Below are 20,165 nucleotides of genomic sequence, written 5' to 3'. Positions count from 1 at the left end.
CCCATAACGAGGAAGCTAGGATTTCAGGCTCAACTCCTGGCTCTGAGGAGTTTGTAGATAAGTACAGCGTGTGGAGTGGGGTAGGGTGATGAGGAAAATGAGAGAAGTGGGCATAGTCAGAATAAAGGACCGCTTCATGAAGCTTGAGCGGCCTTGAAGAGAAGGCAGAGAGAAATCCTAGCTGAAGGAACAACGTGGCTGGAGGCCGGTTCAAGCTGGCTGGGTGGGAGGGGAATATTGGAAGCAAAACTCCCGCAGGGTGGGTTGGGGCTTGTTGCTGCAGGAATTGACAGGGAAAGAATAGTTAGGCCTGACGCAGTGGCTCAGGCCTGTAATCCCAGCACTTTGGGAGGCCAAGCTGGGTGGATCACTTGAGGCCAGGAGTTCGAGACCAGCCTGGCCAACCTGGCGAAACCCCGTCTCTACTAAAAATACAAAAAATTAGCCAGGTGTGGTGACCGGTGCCTGTAATCCCACTTACTTGGGAGGCTGAGATAGGAGAATGGCTTGAACCCGGGAGGCAGAGGTTGCAGTGAGTGGAGATTACACCATTGCACTCCAGCCTGGGTGATGGAGCAAGACACTGTCTTGGGAAAAAAAAAGGTAGACAATGGGAGGCTCTGAGAGTTTGAGACTTGGGAAGTGACAGGACTAGAGCTGTGCTTCTGGGAAATCATCATGTAGGGGGTTGGGAAGAAAAGATTGTGGAAGTCAACTGGGAGACCCCAAAGGAATTTATTGCAGCAACAGTCTTTGTGAAAGGTAGTTAGGGCCAAATCAGGGTGGGGGTAGCCAGGATGGAAGGGAGATGCCGATGGGAGGCAGGATTCAGAGGGAGAGTCGGCCAGACTTGAACTCTGGGGGAGGAGTCAAGCTGGCTTCTCCATGGAAGAGCGGGGAACACTGGAGGAAGGCAGCAGGAGGACTTGGCTTGGACTTGCTGAGGGAATGAGCGGCTCGCAGCCGGCCAGCAGGCTTTGTTGAATGTCCATGGAGGGGACAGTGAGGTAGGCATGAGATATACCTTGGGGACCTGCAACACACACAGAGCAAAGATTAAAGAATGTTTGCAAATCAGTGCACAAAGGAAGCTTGCTGGGCATTGGGCAAGTCATTAGGCATTCCAACCTCAGTTTCTTCACAGGTTAGAACGAGGATAAGACACCTACTGAGGAAGGTGGTAAGGAGTAAGCTCTGATGATAGAGTGCCTCACCCAGGACTTGGTGCACAGCGCCCATTTTAAAAAAATAATCAGGCATAATCCAGTGTTTGTGACTATCTAGTAAGTTTTCTGTTTTGTTTTTGAGACAGCATCTCACTCTGTCACCCAGGCTGGAGTGTAGTGGCGATCTCAGATCACTGCAACCTCCGCCTCCCAGGCTCAAGCAATCCTCTCACTTCAGCCCCCCAAGTAGCTGGGACCATGGGTGCATATCACCACATCCACTAAGTTTTGTATTTTTTGTAGAGATGGGGATCTCTCTATGTTGCCCAGGCTGGTCTCGAACTTGTGAGCTCAAGTGATCTGCTCACCTTGGCTTCCCAAAGTGTTGGGATTACAGGTGTGAAACACTGCCTTCCACAAAACTCTCTATACCTCTTTGTATGATTACATGTTCACTAAACTGCTGATAACTGACTCCATTATGATTTTGGAAAAGAGGGAGCCCTGGGTAATGGGCAATTCTTTCAGCCTCCCAAGTAGCTGAGATGACAGGCCGCTGCCATGACATCCAGCTAATTTTTTGTATTTATAGTAGAAACAGGGTTTCACCACGTTGACCAGGCTGGTCTCGAACTCCTGACCTCAGGTAATCTGCCCTCCTTGGCCTCCCAAAGTTCTGGGATTACAGGCATGAACCACTGCGCCCAGCCTTCAAATACTAGATCTTTTTCATTCTTTCAAACTATGTTTTTGTACCCATTAGCCATCCCCATGTCTCCCCATCCTCCAAAATAGAAAATATAAATGTTAATTTAAACAAATCAACATTTGTTTAAATCAACTGCAAGAGTTGGCCTGTTTTTAAAAAACAAAACAAAGCAAAACTTTTTTTCTTATAGAGACAGGGTCTTGCTATATTGCCCAGGCTGATCTTGAACGCCTGGGCTTAAGTGATCTTCCTGCCCAGCCTTCCAAAGTGTTGAGATTACAGGCGTGAGCCACTGCACCCAGCAGGAGTTGGCCATTTTAAGAGGTGACTTGTACATAAGTTGCCACAGGAACTAGGATGCCTGCCAAATTTCATCATGGAGACTAATCCAAAATAAAATCAATACGAGAGAAATGTAATTAACATGCCCATGGTGGGCCACGTAACAGTGCATCCGGAGCCTAGAAAAAGGAGCACTCACTTTCATCAGTATTCAAGTGAGTGCCTTGGCCACCAAAAATCTTTATCTAGAATAATTATCTAGTTCCTTTCCTAACCTAATGAAATACCCAACAAAATTCTCTACACCTCTTTGTATGATTACATGTTCACCAAAATCCTGATGACTGACTCCATTATCATGATTTTGGAAAAGAGGGAACCCTGGGTAATGGGCAAGAATATTCTAGACATCAGGAAGTTACATGTCTCAATAATTAACTGATCATATTGGTGTTTTGTGTACTTGGGTAGACAAACAGTTTCCAAGGATCTGGTCTCAATAACTTAATACGTAAAATGTTGGAACGCATAAACTTGAGGACAAGACTTTGCCTCTAAAATATTAGTTTTAGCTGTTTAACAACCTGATCAATATAACAGTTAATAATGCATAATAGGCTGGGCATGGTGGCTCATGCCTGTAATCCCAGCACTTTGGGAGGTTGGGATGGGCAGATCACTTGAGGTCAGGAGTTCAAGACCAGCCTGGCCAATATGATGAAACCCCGTCTCTACTAAAAATACAAAAATTAGCTGGGCGTGGTGGTGGGTACCTGTAATCCCAGCTACTCAGGAGGCTGAGTCATGAGAATCACTTGAACCCAGGAGGTGGAAGTTGCAGTGAGCTGAGATCTCACTACTGCACTCCAGCCTGAGCAACAGAGTGAGACTCTGTCTCAAAAAAGAAAAAAAAAAGCATAATAATCTAAGAAAACTTAAGAAACAGAAAAGCACAAAGTGAAAAAATACCCAAATTATCTGTGATAAATCCATCCCTCCAAAAAAACCACTGTTAATATTTGGATGTGTGTTTTTCTTTCTTTCTTTCTTTCTTTTTTTTTGAGACGGAGTTTCGCTCTTGTTACCCAGTCTGGAGCGCAATGGTGCAATCTTGGCTCCCCGCAACCTCCACCTCCTGGGTTCAGGCAATTCTCTTGCCTCAGCCTCCTGAATAGCTGGGATTACAGGCATGCGCCACCATGCCCAGCTAATTTTTGTATTTTTAGTAGAAACGGGGTTTCACCATGTTGACCAGGATGGTCTCGATCTCTTGACCTTGTGATCCACCCGCCTCAGCCTCCCATAGTGCTGGGATTACCGGCGTGAGCCACCGTGCCCGGCCTGGATGTGTGTTTTTCTAAGCATGTGTTTGTTGTAACTGTTTATGTCCTTCAGTAATTAATTCAACAAATATTTATTGAGCACTTGGAATGCCAGACCTGTTCTAGGTGCTGGAGATGTAAGTGCATTTTTTTAAAAATTAAGATTATTTTTGAAAACAATCACAAATTAATAGAAAACTTCCAACTACAGAATTTTTCTTTTTCTTTTCCTGAGGGTAAGTACTGACTTGATACGTCATCAGTCTGGAATACTTTTAGTTTGTAGTTCCTGCAGACATGGGCATTCTCCTATGTATTCAAAGTACAACCATCAAAATTGAAAAACTGCCATTGATACACAACTGTCACCTAATCTTCAGCTCCATTCAACTTAATTCAATTGAACTTAATCTCCACTTCATGGAAATTGGTATTTAGAAGCCAAGACCTGAGTGCTAAGTGTACTTATTGCTATTAGGGTATCTTGTTCCAAGGCCTCTATGGTTACAGTTGGGAACACCCCCCCCCGACAGTTACGTCTATATTTATTTGTACATCTATCTACTCACATATCTTGAAAACCATGAGTTTACACCAGTATCTCCAATTCCAGTGCATCACTATAGGGCTAATTCTAGTTTTCTCCCTTTCTGTGTTTGTAGCTTCCTTCTCCAGGAGTGAGGTTCTCATTATTTTTATTTACTTGTTTGATCAATCCCCTTCTACATAGACATCTCCTCTCTCTGCCTCCACCCCCTGCCCAATACAGATGTCCTCCTTCCCCACTCAGGCTCTGGAAACCTGGACTGGGAAACCCTGTACCCTTCACCCATGAGGATGCCTTCCGCAGTCTTCCTGGCCTCCAACATTCCGTGTGTGGATACAGTTTTGAACAAGGCAGACAAATTCCTTGCTTTCAAAGAGTTTACATTCCAGCGGGGAGAGGGACAGAAAAATAAAAATGAAAATAAAAATGATAAGTGTAATGACAAGATGATGTGATAAGAAGTGACTGGTTGGGAGGCCGAGGCGGGTGGATCACGAGCTCGAGATCGAGACCATTCCGGTCAACATGGTGAAACCCCGTTTCTACTAAAAATACAAAAATTAGCTGGGCATGGTGGCGCATGCCTGTAATCCCAGCTACTCAGGAGGCTGAGGCAAGAGAATTGCCTGAACCCAGGAGGCGGAGGTTGCAGTGAGCCGAGATCGCGCCATTGCACTCCAGCCTGGGTAACAAGAGCGAAACTCCGTCTCAAAAAAAAAAAAAAAAAAAAAAAAAAAAAAAAAAAAAAAAGAAGTGACTGGATGCTACTTTGGATCAGGTGACTATTCTCTTTTTGCTCCCCTGTTCCCCATCTACTCTTCATCCTTCTTTGACCTGCTGTGTGCATATCTACAAAATGCATTACCTGGACTCCTCTGCTGCCGGCCTTCTAGTTGAGTTCAACCAGTGAGAGACACCCGTAGTAGATAGGTGGGTGGGTGGAGAGAGAAATGAGGATTTTGCTTGCTCCTTCCTTGCTTGGGAATATGTTTTCTGGTCCCTCGTCCGGGAGCCAGAAATTTCATTTCCTCCCCTTGCTCCTTTGAGCCTCTTAGTGGTCACAGCTTCCCACTCTTGCTAGCCCTTGGGTGCCACAGTGGTCTTATTTCTCTTCATCTTACCTAAACCGTTAATAGTTCTTTTGAATCAGCTTAGTCGGATGCTGTTTCAGAAAAGGGCTCTTTAAGGTAATTACTTTTTTTGTGTTGTTTAAACAGTATGTTGTGAATAATGCTTTTTTGAGGTCAATAAGTATTCTTATACAATGCGATTTTCAAAAGTGCAGTCTGTTAGTCAAGAAAGGTCACTATTAGCCAGGCTTGTCTTTCTGGATCTGAGTGCAGAATGGGTTATCTTCTTGTCCTGTCCTGGCCTGATGGCTAAGCATCTTAAATTGTGAATTAAAGAGAGAGCACATTGTAGTGACTCTACCTCCCCAGGCATCTAGATTACCCAAGTAATGTAATTTGTGGCTTATTTATGGTACAGAACTGTATTTCCTTCAGCAGGCTTTATCCTTGGGTGTTCATTTCTCCATTCCTTGCCATAGAAATCAATGGAACCTTTTCTTGGACACAGAGACAAGCCATTGGAAGGGGTGGTGCCAAGAATTGTGCTTTAATTTGGAGCATTTGTAAAATAATTTTTACAACTTCCCCCACCCCGCGTTAGACATTTGCAAATTTGGGGTCTTCTTCCAAGGAGAGTCTAGACTAGAGAAAGAGGAGGCTTTCACAGGAAGAGTACCTTGCTAGAGCTTCCATGAGCATAATTCATGTCCTTAGCAAGATAAAAGCACATTAAAAGGATGTGCATTTTTTTCTGTGACTAACTTTGTTGGTGTTAACAGCTTTATAAACACAGAAAGCTATAGATTAAGAGAAGGAAAATCCAGCAGAATGAGAGCAGGAAAAAAAAAAAAGAAAAAAACTTGAGGCATGCAATTGTTGGAAATCTTACTGCCTCCCTGGTTTCTTCTGCATTTGAATTTCTGTAGAACACTGATAGGAGGATTGCCTTTAGGGGACATGAGGAAGAGAATTGGGAAGAATTCAGCTTCCCTTTAGCCCTAGGAAACTACAGAAGGAAAGCCAAGCCGAATTAATCAGAAACAGTGTGCATGTGCCTGGGGAGACTTTTTGAGAATCAGATAAGAATGTTATTCTTGTCCCCAGGAGAGGGCATAGGGACTTTGAGGGCTTGAATCTTTCTGTTGTGTTTTCTGGGATCACATCCATATAAAATCAGGTAAACCAAGAAGGCTAATGTAAGCAATCTCCCCAAATTGTGTCATCAACCTCCCCAAATTCTGTCCTCCATCCGGCCTATCTCCTCCCATGCCACCTTAGGTGAGTCACATCCCTGGGGCCACATGCTTTCACAAATTAATTTATTCCTGTTCTGTCCCAAATTTGAAGATGTAGTCACCTGTTATGCATTAAAGGAGGTAATTTGAAGCACTGTGACTTCATCCTTCCAGATTAGAAAGGCGTTACACCATAGGTAAATGAGAAAACCTCTTTGGAAGTGTTTTGCATGTTGGAAGGAAGACACTTTATGTACATGTAATTATTGTTAACCATTACCCAAAATATAGCCTGGCAGGCCAGACTGCATGCTGTGGGGGCACTTGGCCTGTGTTTGAATTCCTGTTCCTTTGCAGTTTAACTGTGTGACCTTGGGCATGTTACTTGACCTCTCTGGATCTGAATGCAGAATGGATTACCTTCTTATCCTGTCCTGGGTTCCCCCAGGACAGCCTCAGTTTTCCCATCTGAAAAGTGAGGAATTCACCTCAGTGTGAAGATTAAATGTACTGAGATTATATAACAACATAGAACAGTGTGTGACCCACAGTGAGCACTTGAGGACACAGTGAATTTGAACCCAGAAGGATGCATGATAACCTTCTTCCACAGACATAGTGAGAATCACAGCAGCTTAGCTGTAAAAGCTAGCAAAGTAACAGAGAATTGCAAGGAAGCGGGGGTTTCCAGGCATCTGTTTTCTCACTCTGAGGCATGGGTATAATTTCTCTACTCCCCTAAGGAAGCAGCTCTTTGAGACAAGGCTAAGATTCAGTCATGGTGTGTTGCTGTTGCAGAAGGTTTAACCACCTCACCTTAAGGTGGAGGTTTCAGCTAGCTTCTCTTTCTGTAAATGGCTTCTCATCATTGGCTCATTTTTGTAAATGAGCCAATCCCACCATTAGACCTCTGTAGACAGTGTCTAATGGTGGGAATGGCTAATTTTCTGGAACCAAATAAACATTTGTTTCCACTAGCCCCATAGTGCTAGTGCCACTATTAATGAGTGGCAGCATTGTCCATTGCTGCAGAAGTCATTAGGGAAACTCTGGTAGAGCTCTGTTTATTACCAGGGGAGGTGTCAGAGGCAGAGAGAGCACAGCTGGGGCTTCCAGGCCCAGCAGATTGCACAGTGCAGGCAGCCAGAGCAATCATTCTTAGACTCATGAAGTCGGGACATAAATTCCAAGAGGAATAAGAATGGGTGAGATAAAGGAGTTGGGGGTCTATGATCCAGAGTCATTTTTCAGATCTCTGAAATTTTGAATAAGTTAAGGTTAGATGGTGGTGCAATTTAAAGCACACTTCCTAAGGGGGTCACAATTTGAGCAATGCCTTTTTAAGGAAGAAGCTAAGCTTTGAGCTGGTTTCCTTGTCAGTGATTGTACTCTCTGGTGCTCAGTAAATACGCACTGTAGGTGTTGTGGATTGGCCAAGCCATCAGTGAGATCTTCAGAATGAATAAGGTCCGTCAGAGTGCCACATGCACAGAATATATATTGTGACAAAATCCACTGGCTCCTTAACTCTGAGACCAAACCAGTCCCTGCAAGCACACCGAGATTGTGCACAGGTAGTTGGTTGGCAGAGAATACTGAATTTACTTATTTATTTATTTTATTTTTTTCTTTTTTTAGGACAGAGTCTTGCTCTGTCACCCAGGCTGGAGTGCAGTGAAGTGCCATCATGGTTCACTGCAGCCTCAACCTCCCAGGCTCAAACTATCCTCCCATCTCAGCCTTTTGAATAGCCGAGACTCTAGGTACGTGCCACCATGCCCAGCTATTTTTTTCTTTTTGTAGAGACAAGGGTCTCACTATAAGTTACCTAGGCTGGACTTGAACTCCTGGGCTCAAGCAATCCTTCTGCCTCAGCCTCCCAAAGCACTGGGATTACAGACGTGAACCACCATCTCGGGCTGAATTTATATAGATAATGAGATTGCTACAGAAATACGTGCTTCTTAGAACTTGCTTAAAGCAGAATGGCGATCACAAAATATTTGTTGGTGCTGGTTTTAGATGAGGTTGCTTTTGGCTGGATGGATCGATATTAGTTTGATAGGACTGCAGTAATAAAACACCACAGACTGGGTGGTGTTACACAACAGAAATTTGCTTTCTCAACGTCTGGGAAGCTAGAAGTCCAAGATCAAGGTGTTGGCAGGTTTGGTTTCTTCTGAGGCGCTCTCCTTGGGTTGTAGATGGTCTTTCCTCTGCGTGTGAGCATCCCTGCTTGTTCCTCTGTGTCCTCATTTCCTCTTGTGTATGAGGACACTAGTCAAATTGGATTAGGGCCTAGCCTAATGACCTCCTTTTAACTGAATCACATCTTTATTTATTTACTTTTTGAGACAGAGTCTTGCTCTGTTGCCCAGGCTGGAGTGCACTGGCATGATCTCGGCTTACTACAACCTCTGCTGCCCGGGTTCAAGCAATTCTCCTGCCTCAGCCTCCTAAGTAGCTGAGGCTACAGAGGCGTGTCACCACGCCTAGCTAATTTTTGTATTTTTCATTGAGACAGGGTTTTGTATGTTGGCCAGGCTGGTCTCAAACTCCTAGCCTCAAGTGATCTGCCGCCTCTGGCTTTCAAAGTGCTGGGGTTACAGATGTGAGCAACTTCGCCTGGCCTGAATCACCTTTTTTTTTTTTTTTTTTTTTTTGAGACGGAGTTTCGCTCTTGTTACCCAGGCTGGAGTGCAATGGCGCGATCTCGGCTCACCGCAACCTCCGCCTCCTGGGTTCAGGCAATTCTCCTGCCTCAGCCTCCTGAGTAGCTGGGATTACAGGCACGCGCCACCGTGCCCAGCTAATTTTTTTGTATTAATAGAGACGGGGTTTCACAATGTTGACCAGGATGGTCTCGATCTCTCGACCTTGTGATCCACCCGCCTCGGCCTCCCAAAGTGCTGGGATTACAGGCTTGAGCCACCGCGCCCGGCCCTGAATCACCTTTTTAAAGGCCCTATCTCCAAATACATTCATATTCTGAGGTAGTGGGGATTAGGGCTTTCCTGAATTTTGGAGGGGGGCATGATTCAGTCCATAACATGATTCAATGAGTAAACGTATTGGGAACAATGGGAGATGGGATTCTCACTATTGGAGAAGAGAGCTACAACTGTAGAAAGATTGAAAATGAGATTGGAAGGCCAGGCACAGTTGCTCATGCCTGTAATGCCAGCACTTTGGGAGGCTGAGGCCAGAGGATCACCAGGTCAAGAGATTGAGACCAGCATGGCCAACATGGTGAAGCCTGGTATCTACTAAAAATACAAAAATTAGCTGGGTGTGGTGGCACCCGCCTGTAGTCCCAGCTACTCAGGAGGCTGAGTTGGGAGACTTGCTTGAACCCGGGAGGTGTAGGTTGCAATGAGCTGAGATCATGCCACTGCACTCCAGCCTGGGTGACAGAGCGAGACTCCATCTCAAAAAAAAAAAAAAAGAGAATAAATAAACGAAGAGAGGAGAAAACATTTTCTTGCAGTGGAGTGTCAATGAATAAATGGAGAAGGAACGAGGGAGTTAGAAAAATCACTATTTAGGCCGGGCATGGTAGCTTACGCCTGTAATCCCACCACTTTGGAGGCCAAGGCAGGAGGATTGCTTGAGCCCAGGAGATCAATCAAGACCAACTTGGTCAACATAGTGAGACCCTGTTTCCACAAAAAAAAAAAAAAAAAGAAACAAACAAACAAAAAAAGAATAAATTAGCCAGGTGTGGGTGGCACATGCCTGTAGTCCCAGGTACTTGGGAGGCTTAGGTGGGAGGATCGCTTGAGCCTGGGAGGTCAAGGCTGCAGTGAGCTGTGACTGTACCAGTGCACTCCAGCCTGGCTAACAGAGTAAGACCCTGTCTGGAAAATAAATAAATGAATACAACCATGATTTGACAATCATTATCATCATAATTAATTCAGCAAAGAAACATCAATGGATGCTGAGGCTAGAGGGCAAAAGTGAGGATATGTACATAATTTCAGAATATCTCCTAAAAATACTTGTTAACTGCAAAGGGGAAAAGAATAACATACAGTGGAGAAAGCTGGCAGGTATCACCCTAATCAGGTGATCAAAGTTAATATTACGAATAATGACACAAATCTACATTGCATACCATCTGATGGGAGGCAATGAGAAGAACACAGTGTCATTTTTGTAGTATTGCTGCCAAAAACACATATCCTAACTCTAACCAAGAGGAAACCTCAGACACACAAAAAAAAACTGTCCTGTAATCTTGAAAAATGTGAAGGTCACGGAGACAAGGAAAGTGAAGAACTATTCCAGATCAAAGGAAATGAAAGAGACAGGATAGGCCGGGCACGGTGGCTCAAACCTGTAATCCCAGCACTTTGAGAGGCCGAGGTGGGTGGATCACCTGAAGTTGGGAGTTTGAGACCAGCCTGACCAACATGGAGAAACCCCATCTCTACTAAAAATACAAAATTAGCATGGTATGGTGGCATATGTCTGTAATCCTGGCTACTCAGGAGGCTGAGGAAGGAGAATTTCTTGAACCCAGGAAGTGGAGGTTGCGGTGGGCTGAGATGGTGCCATTGCACTCCAGCCTGGGCAACAAGAGCAAAACTCTGTTCCCCCCACAAAAAAGAGACAGGATAATGCAACACGTCATTTGAATTGGTTTATTTTGTTTTCTAGAGGATATTATTGGAACAATTTGCAAAACTTGAATGAGTCTCTAGATTAGATGGTCATGAGGTATAGTGTTAATTTTCTGATTTTTGTGTTTTTATTTTGGTTGTGTAGGAGGATGTCCTTGTTTAAAAGAATTATAGACTAAAGTGTTTAAGTGTGATGGGGCATTATGTTGGCAATTTATTTCCAAATGGTTCAGGAAAGCAAGGTGTTCTTTGTTCTAGTCTTGAAAATGAATGTTTAAAATTATTTCAAATTTATGAAATTATCTAGACAAAAAGAAGATAAAATAAAGGTATTTTACAAAACAAAATGGACAAACAAAAACTGAGTGTTCATTACCAGCAAACCCACTAAAGGAAATTCTAAGGCATATTTTTTTTTTTTCAGGCAGAATGAAAATAATCTCAGATGGAAGGTTGGAGAGAAATGAGGGAACAAATAAACAAACAAATGGAAAACAAAGAGAAGGGTAAATGAATGGGTAATATACAAGAACATCAACTGTAGAGTTTTAAAATACATGACAGAGGCCGGGCGCGGTGGCTCACGCCTATAATCCCAGCACTTTGGGAGGCCGAGACGGGTGGATCACGAGGTCAAGAGATCAAGACCATCCTGGTCAACATGGTGAAACCCCGTCTCTACTAAAAATACAAAAATTAGCTGGGCATGGTGGTGCACGCCTGTAGTCCCAGCTACTCGGGAGACTGAGGCAGGAGAATTGCTTGAACCCAGGAGGCGGAGGTTGCGGTGAGCCGAGATCGCGCCATTGCACTCCAGCCTGGGTAACAAGAGCAAAACTCCATCTCAAAAAAAAAAAAAAAAAAAAAAATACATGACAGAAAATAAGTTGGGTAGGAGATACGTAAAGTTAAACATTCTTTTTTTATCTTTTTTTTTTTTTTTTTTTTTTGGGGTAGAGTTTCGCTCTGTCTACCAGGCTGGAGTGCAGTGATGTGATCTCTGCTTACTGCAAACTCCACCTCCTGGGTTCAAGCGATTCTACTGCCTCAGCCTCCCGAGTAGCTGGGATTATAGGTGGCTGCCACCATGCCTGGCTAATTTTTGTATTTTTAGTAGAGATGGGATTTCGCCATGTTGGCCAGACTGGTCTCGAACTCCTGACCTCATGTGATCCAATGTACTGATTACATTATATTTTAATAAGCCAAAAATGCATTTTATTTATTTATTTATTTATTTTACTTTAAGTTCTGGGGTACATGTGCAGAACATGCAGGTTTGTTACATAGGTATACACGTGCCATGGTGGTTTGCTGTACCCATCAGCCTGTATAGCATTAGGTATTTCTCCTAATGCTATCCCTCTCCTATCCCCCAACTTCCAACAGGTCCCGTTGTGTGATGTTCCCCTCCCTGTGTCCATGTGTTCTCATTGTTCAACTCCCACTTATGAGTGAGAACATGCAGTGTTTGGTTTTCTGTTCTTGTGTCAGTTTGCTGAGAATGATGGTTTCTAGCTTCATCCAAGTCCCTGCAAAGGATATGAACTCATCTTTTTTATGGCTGCATAGTATTCCATGGTATATATGTGCCACATTTTCTTTATCCAGTCTATCATTGATGGGCATTTGGGTTGGTTCCAAGTCTTTGCTATTGTGAACAATGCTGCAATAAACATACGTGTGCATGTGTCTTTATAGTAGAATGATTTATAATCCTTTGAGTATCATAATAATGTACATAATCTACATTATAACTCAAAGGATTATAATGTAGATTGTATAGTATAATCCTTTGGGTTTTATAATATAAATATAATTGGGTATACCCAATATATTATATTATAATAACATAAATAATATAATTTAAATAATAAAATAATAATAATTTAATAATTAAAATAGTAAAATAATATAAATCATTATAATCCTTTGATTATTACAATTTCTGGGTTAAATGGTATTTCTGGTTCTAGATTCTTGCTAAGTTACATTCCCACCAACAGTGTAAAAACATTCCTATTTCTCCACATCCTCTCCAGCAAAGAAGAATATTATAATGGAGTTTTGCTCTTGTCGCCCAGGCTGGAGTGCAATGACAGGATCTCCTCTCAGTCCATCTCAAAAAAATCAATAAACAAAGAAAGAAAGAAAGAAAGAAAGAAAGAAAGACAATACAGGTAGTCTCCTAAATTATCTTATTAAAATATATATATGAACTTTTTAAAAATTTGAGACAGAGTCTTGCTCTGTCCCCCCGGCTGGAATGAAGTGGCACGATCTTGGCTCACTGCAACCTCCAACTCCCGGGTTCAAGCAATTCTCCTGCCTCAGTCTCTTGAGTAGCTGGGACTACAGGTGTCTGCCACCATGCCCAGCTAATTTTTGTATTTTTAGTAGAGATGGGGCTTCACCATGTTGGCTAGGCTGGTCTCGAACTCCTGACCTCAGGTGATCTACCTGCCTCAGCCTCCCAAAGTGCTGGGATCACAAGGGTGAGACACTGTGCCTAGCCTGTATTTTTTAGAGATTAAGGAGATAGTTTTAACCAAGACTGGGTGCCGAAAGTTACAAAAGATAAATGTATTTGACTAAAAACATTAAAAATATTTTATAAGTGATGCCATATACAAAGTTACTGGGCAAATGATAGTAACTGTAATGCAGATGGTAGTCAGAGTTAATTTCCATATAGTTAATCTTGCAAATTTCAGCTCCTATAAATTGACAAGATTAATATTAAATAATACAAGTAGATATTTTCTATTGCTTCCCAACAGAAAAATGGGCAACAGATATGGAGAGAAAATTCACAGAAGTCCAGCTATATCCAACAGCCATATAAAAAGGTGTTCAAATTTCTTGGTAGTCAGGATGGGGCCACTGGCATTACCTTCATATAAACAAGAAAAGATTGGGGCCCCTTCCTCTGCATTCAACATGGTCAGGATGCCTGTCTTTGCAAACCATTTGTGGGCCAGATTTCTGCCCCATCATCCTATGCACAAACTGCACAGTGTATGCAGTGGCCCAGATTCAGAGAAATGCAAATAAATGCATAATGAAATATTCCTTTTTATCCATTAAACTGGCAAAAAATTAAGAAGAGTCCTGTTACCTGTTGCCAGCAGGACTGTGGGGTGACAGGTGCTCCATCCATTGCTAGTGTTGCTGTAGAGCATTCTGGCCTTTTTTTTGGGAAAGCAGTCTGACAATATCTATTAAAATTAAAAATACATATTTCTGGGCCGGGCACAGTGGCTCACGCCTATAATCCCAGCACTTTGGGAGGCCGAGGCGGGTGGATCACGAGGTCAAGAGATCGAGACCATCCTGGTCAACATGGTGAAATCCCGTCTCTACTAAAAATACAAAAAATTAGCTGGGCATGGTGGCGCGTGCCTGTAATCCCAGCTACTCAGGAGGCTGAGGCAGGAGAATTGCCTGAACCCAGGAGGCAGAGGTTGCGGTGAGCCGAGATCGGGCCATTGCACTCCAGCCTGGGTAACAAGAGTGAAACTCTGTCTCAAAAAAACAAACAAACAACAACAAAAAAAACATATTTCCCTTGACCCCAGAATCCTACTCCTAGGAATCGATTCCATAAAATAAAAGTGCTTATTTGTACAGACATGTGTGCAAGAATGTTTATTGCAGCCTTGTTTGTAGCTGCCAAGAACCGGTAACATGGTGAATGGCCATTAATCAGGAAATGGCTGAAAAATTAAAATAGATTACTCCATAGAATATTATATGGCTATTCAATGGGATAAATAATAGCCTTACCAGATGTCTGAGAGAGATTTCCCAGAGATACTGGTGAGTGAGAAAAGTAAGATACAGAATGAGTGTGATATGATTCTATCATTGTAAAAAAAGAACAGAAAACCTCTCTACATGTGTCAGTGTATATGAAAATGTATATAGGTGTGTGTGTATGGTTACAAAGGAAAATATATACACATACACTCTAGGTTGCTGTTAAAGTTGGAGGAGAGAAAAAGAGAAGAGTTGTTTGTAACAAAAACAGCAGATATGCTATGATCCCATCCATGTAAAACTGTGGCATGTGTGCATGTGTGTATACATACATGTGTACATAAATACACTGCAAGAAGTCTACCTCATTATTACTGGTTAGGATAGTGAGATTTTAGGAGACTTTCACTTTCATCATTCTATCTTTATGTATTGTTTGAATTCTTTTTTTTTTTTAATTGAGACAGAGTCTCACTCTGTTGCCCCAGCTGGAGTGCAGTGGTGCTATTTTGGCTCACCGCAGCCTCTGCCTCCTGGGTTTAAGCGATTCTCATGCCTCAGCCTCCCAAGTAGCTGGGACTACAGGCACATGCCATCACACCCAGCTAATTTTTTATATTTTTAGTAGAGATGGGGTTTTGCCATGTTGGCCAGGCTGGTCTTGAACTCCTGATCTCAGGTGATCCACTCACCTCAGCCTCCCAAAGTGCTGGGATTACAGGCATGAGCCACCACACCCAGCCATATTGTTCTAATTCTTCATAATAGATGTGCATTGTTGTTATGTCCAGGAAAAAGATGAAATTATTTTCACATTGAAAATAACATAAAAACAAAAACCAAATAAACATCAAACTTCTACACCAATAAGCCTCAGTAATGTATACTTTCTTATTTATTGTTGGCTTGAGGGGGCTTAACTGGAGAAAGGGGTGAAAAACAATGAACAATGGGAACACCTATTGCTCTGAAGTATTACCTCCATTGCAGATTATGGGGCAGTTGGGAAAAGGTTTAAAGCCACACAAATTTTATTACTGCCCATCTCTTTGATGGCTTTACTGTGTCAGCAGAATCACTTGCTGCTTTAGGTAAACTTGGAATCTCGCTCTGTCACCCAGGCTGGAGTGCAGTGGTGTGATCTCGGCTCACTGCAACCTCTGCCTCTCGTGTTCAAGTGATTCTTCTGCCTCAGCTTCCCTAGTAGCTGGGATTATAGGTGCCTGCCACCATGCCCAGTTAATTTTTGTATTTTTAATAGAGATGGGGTTTCACTATGTTGGCCAGGCTGTCTCAAATTTCTGACCTCAAGTGATTCACCCATGTTGGCCTCCCAAAGTGCTGGGATTACAGGCATGAGCCACTGCACCCAGCCTTAGGTAAACTTTAAAAAACTTTTAGTAGAAATTTGATGTTTTGGTATTTGTTTTTTTCCTTGCGGGTATGCACCGTGGTAAACTGGTTTGAAATTCTCCACCCTCCCCAGAGGGGATCGTCGAGGTGGCAGAAAGGCCAAGAGAGGAAAAAGAAACAGTATAAAGGAAAAGGAGGAGCTGGGAGTGGTGGCTTAAATCTGTAATGCCAGCACATTGGGATGCTGAGGTGGGAGGATCCCTTGAGTCCAGAGGTTTGAGACTAGCCTGGGCAACATAGTGAGACTTTGTCTCTACAAAAAATGAACAAAATTAGCCAGGTGTGGTGGTGCGTGCCCGTAGTCCCAGCTACGTGGGAGGCTGAGGTGGGCAGATCACTAGAGCCTGGGAGGATGAGGCTGCAGCCTGGGTAACAGAGTGAGACCCTCTGTCTCAAAAAAAAAAGGAGACTTCTCCAATAGTAGGGGCACTAATGGTTGCCTGCTGTTTCAAACATATGTGTAGGTTTTATTTGTCTGAGAAAAAGGTTTCTTCCCTGCTTTTCAGATAGCTAATGAAAATAGCATTGTGTAATATGACAAACCCGGTGTTGCGAATTTTAGATTTGAGAGTAAAATTCATTTTTATGTTTTGAACTTGAAAGAAGAGATATTTGAATCCTTTTATAGTTCATCAGTGTGATGATTGGGTTTTCACGCGCATGTGTGAGCTGTGCTCCCTCAAACCTTGTTATGATGCTGGCATATTACCCGTCTGACGTGAAAAAAAAGTTCTTTGGACTGGAGTTTAGAGATTGGCAAACTCGTTGACCTAGTTTTAAGTGGAGGTTGCTAGTTACTGTAAGTTTGCTTCTACAGTCGTCCTTTTATTTCCTGCCAGTAAAATGAGGATCTTGAGAGTATGTCTAAAGAGTTTTTGAGAGGCTTACACAGGCTTATTCCGATAAAGTGATTTAGAACAGTGCCTTCACTTGGGAAGTACTATTCAGTGTGGTTTTTATTATGATGATGAATCCTTTATCATTGGTTGGGCTCAGCTGTCTGCTTGAATAGGAAGCATCTTATACAATTTTTTTTGGAAATAGTTTATAATGTAATATAGGGTATTGATAAAGTTTAAGATTCTGAGATATTGTCTGAATTACTTTGTGTATAATACTTCACCCAACACCATGAACTTGAGGGCACTAAATTCTATTTGATGGCAAAATTCAACCAATGGTAACTTATAGTCAACTTATAATGAGATTTAGGGATTTAAGAGGATGTGGAAAATACTTTTGATTTCTTTAAATAAATGTGTGTGTGTGTGTGTGTGTTTGTGTGTGTTTTTGAGACAGGATCTCGCTGTGTCACCCAGGCTAGAGTGGCATGACCTTGGCTCACTGCAACCTCTGCCTCCCGGGTTCATGCGATTCTCCTGCTCCAGTCTCCTGAATAGCTGGGATTACAGGCATGCACCACCACACCCAGCTAATTTTTGTATTTTTAGTGGAGACGGGGTTTTGCCATGTTGGCCAGGCTGGTCTTGAACTCCTGACCTCAGGTGATCTGTCTGCCTCGGCCTTCCAAAGTGCTGGAATTACAGGCGTGAGCCACCATGCCCGGCCAAATGTGTTTTACAATAAAATCAGGCACTGTGGATTTTTACAAGTAGGAAGTTGAGCTCCATGGATGTCTAGCAGATTCCATCAACAATGTCTCTTTCTTTTTCTTTTCTTTTTTCTTTGAGATGAGGTCTTACTCTGTTGCCCAGGCTGGCATGCACATTGTGATCACGGCTTGCTGCAGCCTTGATCTCCTGGGCTCAAGTGATCCTCTCGCCACATCCCTCTGAGTAGCTGGGATTACAGGTGCAGACCACGACACCTGGCTGATTTTTGTGCTTTTTGTACAGATACGGTTTCGCAGTGTTATCCAGGATGGTCTCAAACTTCTGAGTTCAAGTGATTACCCTGCCTCAGCCTCCCAAAGTGCTGGGATTACAGGTGTGTGCCCCCGCACCCAGCCAAAAATGTCTTTTTCTATTACTTAGAAAAAGGGCCTTTTATGATATCATGTTATGAAGATCAATTAAGAGATTTTGCTATTGGATTTGATGTATCGTTTCATGTTCCAATGTCCCACCACCTATTTGACCTCTTCAGTTCTGCAGTTGGAATGCTGGAGGGCCGTTACCAACTCCCTGCACCTCCTCCTCTCTTCCTCCTGGTGTTCTGGGTAAGCTATTTTGACTACCTACTGGGAGAACACTCTGGGTGTTGGAAGGTTAGGAGCCCTGAAAAGAAGGCTGGAGAAGAGAAGCCCTCATTCTTCTACATTAGCTGCGAGCCTGCAAAGGAAACCTCCTGCAGGGCCCCCAGATTTTAGAAGCGCCCTGGTGAGTAATGACCTGGTGAGTAACGCTCCTGCAGAGCACACGCGGGACTCTGCCCTGTCTCCCACCTCTTTCCTTGTAGTCCTTACTTAAAATAGAAACCAGTTAAATATGGTAGCCAGCTGGGAGCCTGACTTTCTACTCCTAATGCCTCACTTTTATAATTTTTTTTTTTTTGCAAAGTGAAAGCAAGTTTGTTAAGAAAGTAAAGGAATAAAAGAATGGCTACTCCATAGACAGAGCAGCCCCGAGGGCTGCTGGTTGCCCATTTCTATGACTATTTCTTGATAATATGCTAAACAAGGGGTGCATTATTCATGCCTCCCCTTTTTAGACCACATAGGGTAACTTCCTGACCTTGCCATGGCATTTTGTACACTGTCATGGAGCTGGTGGGAGTGTAGCAGTGAGGATGACCAGAGGTCACTCTTGTCACCATTTTGATTTTGGCCGACTCCTTTACTGCAACCTGTTTTATTAGCAAGGTCTTTATGACCTGTATTTTGTGCTGACCTCCTATCTCATCCTGTGACTTCGAATACTTTAGCTTACTGGGAATGCAGCCCAGGAGGTATCAGCCTCATTTTACCCAGCTTCTATTTAAGATGGAGTTGCTCTGGTTCACACGCCTCTAACACCACGAGTTCAAGACCAGCTTGGGCAACAGAGCAAAACCCCATCTTTCTTGGGAGACCAGCTCCTGCTCTAGCGGCTGTTCTGCATGCAAAAGCACACCCAGGCTCAGGCTGGCCCCTTGGGATTCACCCCACTTTTAGAAATGTTAAGTAAGTTTCAGGGTACATGGACACCCTCTCCTAAAGGGCTTTGTGTGGGGGACAGAATTGCAACCCTTTTCCAGCAGCATTGTGTGCCCTTGATGCATTTAAGGCATCTGTTCTCCCTTTATTCTCCTGATCCCAGAAAGAAGATTGGAATAATGATTTGCATTTTCAGTCTGTGCTCTGGGTACCTCTTTACAGAGTGTCTGAGGCATAAATCTGTCTGTGACTTCTGGGACAAATGAATAGTCATTTGAAATATCAGCCATGGGTAAGTGTGGCCTCTGGGGTTTTTCCACAAGGCAGGGCAGGTCTAGTTTTTTGAGGCCATTCTGCCGGATGTTCAACTTCAGGTATTTAATCATTCAAAAAACATAGATATAGGCTACAGGTACAACATGGCATTCACAGAGGAAGAAGTAGAAGGTGTTGTAGGTTTCATGAGCAAAGAAAGTAGCGTGGTTTGCAGTTTTATTACAGGTGTAAGCGACAAAAAGAAAAAAAATAAAACAAAACGAAAGTGGCATGGTGCTTGTTTTACATTTGCACAGGGGTTGTACAGAGTGTGTCTTTCCAAGTTCTTGCAGCAGGGAGAAGGCATGTTCCAAAGCATTGGTAGCTATCCCAGCAATCCGTGCACTCTGATCAAAGTAGATCACTGCATGCTAAGGCTGTTTTTTTATTTTTTAATTTTTTTCTTCTCAAGGCTTGCAATCCTTCTGGGCAAAACTGGAATGGCTTGGGAATGCTTAGATTAGTCTACTGAATCTAAGTTTCTTGCAACAAAAGAACTGGATCGCAAACAATTTGAGGTAAGTGTGTGAGGTTAATTTTTTCTTCTGCTCTCAATGAATAACTGATCTGATGCAAAAACAGCTCTGGCTATGGAAGTGGGCATGTTCCCCTACCACCTGACTCAGCA

The 20,165-nt window shown here is 43.1% G+C and overlaps 1 non-coding gene across 1 annotated transcript; it reads left to right on the top strand.

Annotated features, from left to right (window-relative positions):
- The first annotated feature begins 16,744 nt into the window (after positions 1 to 16,744).
- On the top strand, positions 16,745 to 16,847 carry LOC135274484 (small nucleolar RNA U13). Its single transcript, XR_010342307.1, has one exon. It is a non-coding gene; the product is annotated as a small nucleolar RNA U13 (small nucleolar RNA).
- The last annotated feature ends 3,318 nt before the right edge of the window (positions 16,848 to 20,165 follow it).

Source organism: Aotus nancymaae, unplaced genomic scaffold, assembly GCF_030222135.1.
Source record: "Aotus nancymaae isolate 86718 unplaced genomic scaffold, 86718_ANA_hifiasm-v0.15.2.pri h1tg000011l, whole genome shotgun sequence".
Lineage (NCBI taxonomy): Eukaryota > Metazoa > Chordata > Mammalia > Primates > Aotidae > Aotus > Aotus nancymaae.
Note: the sequence above shows the minus strand (reverse complement) of the source record. Positions and strands in the feature narration are given on the sequence as shown.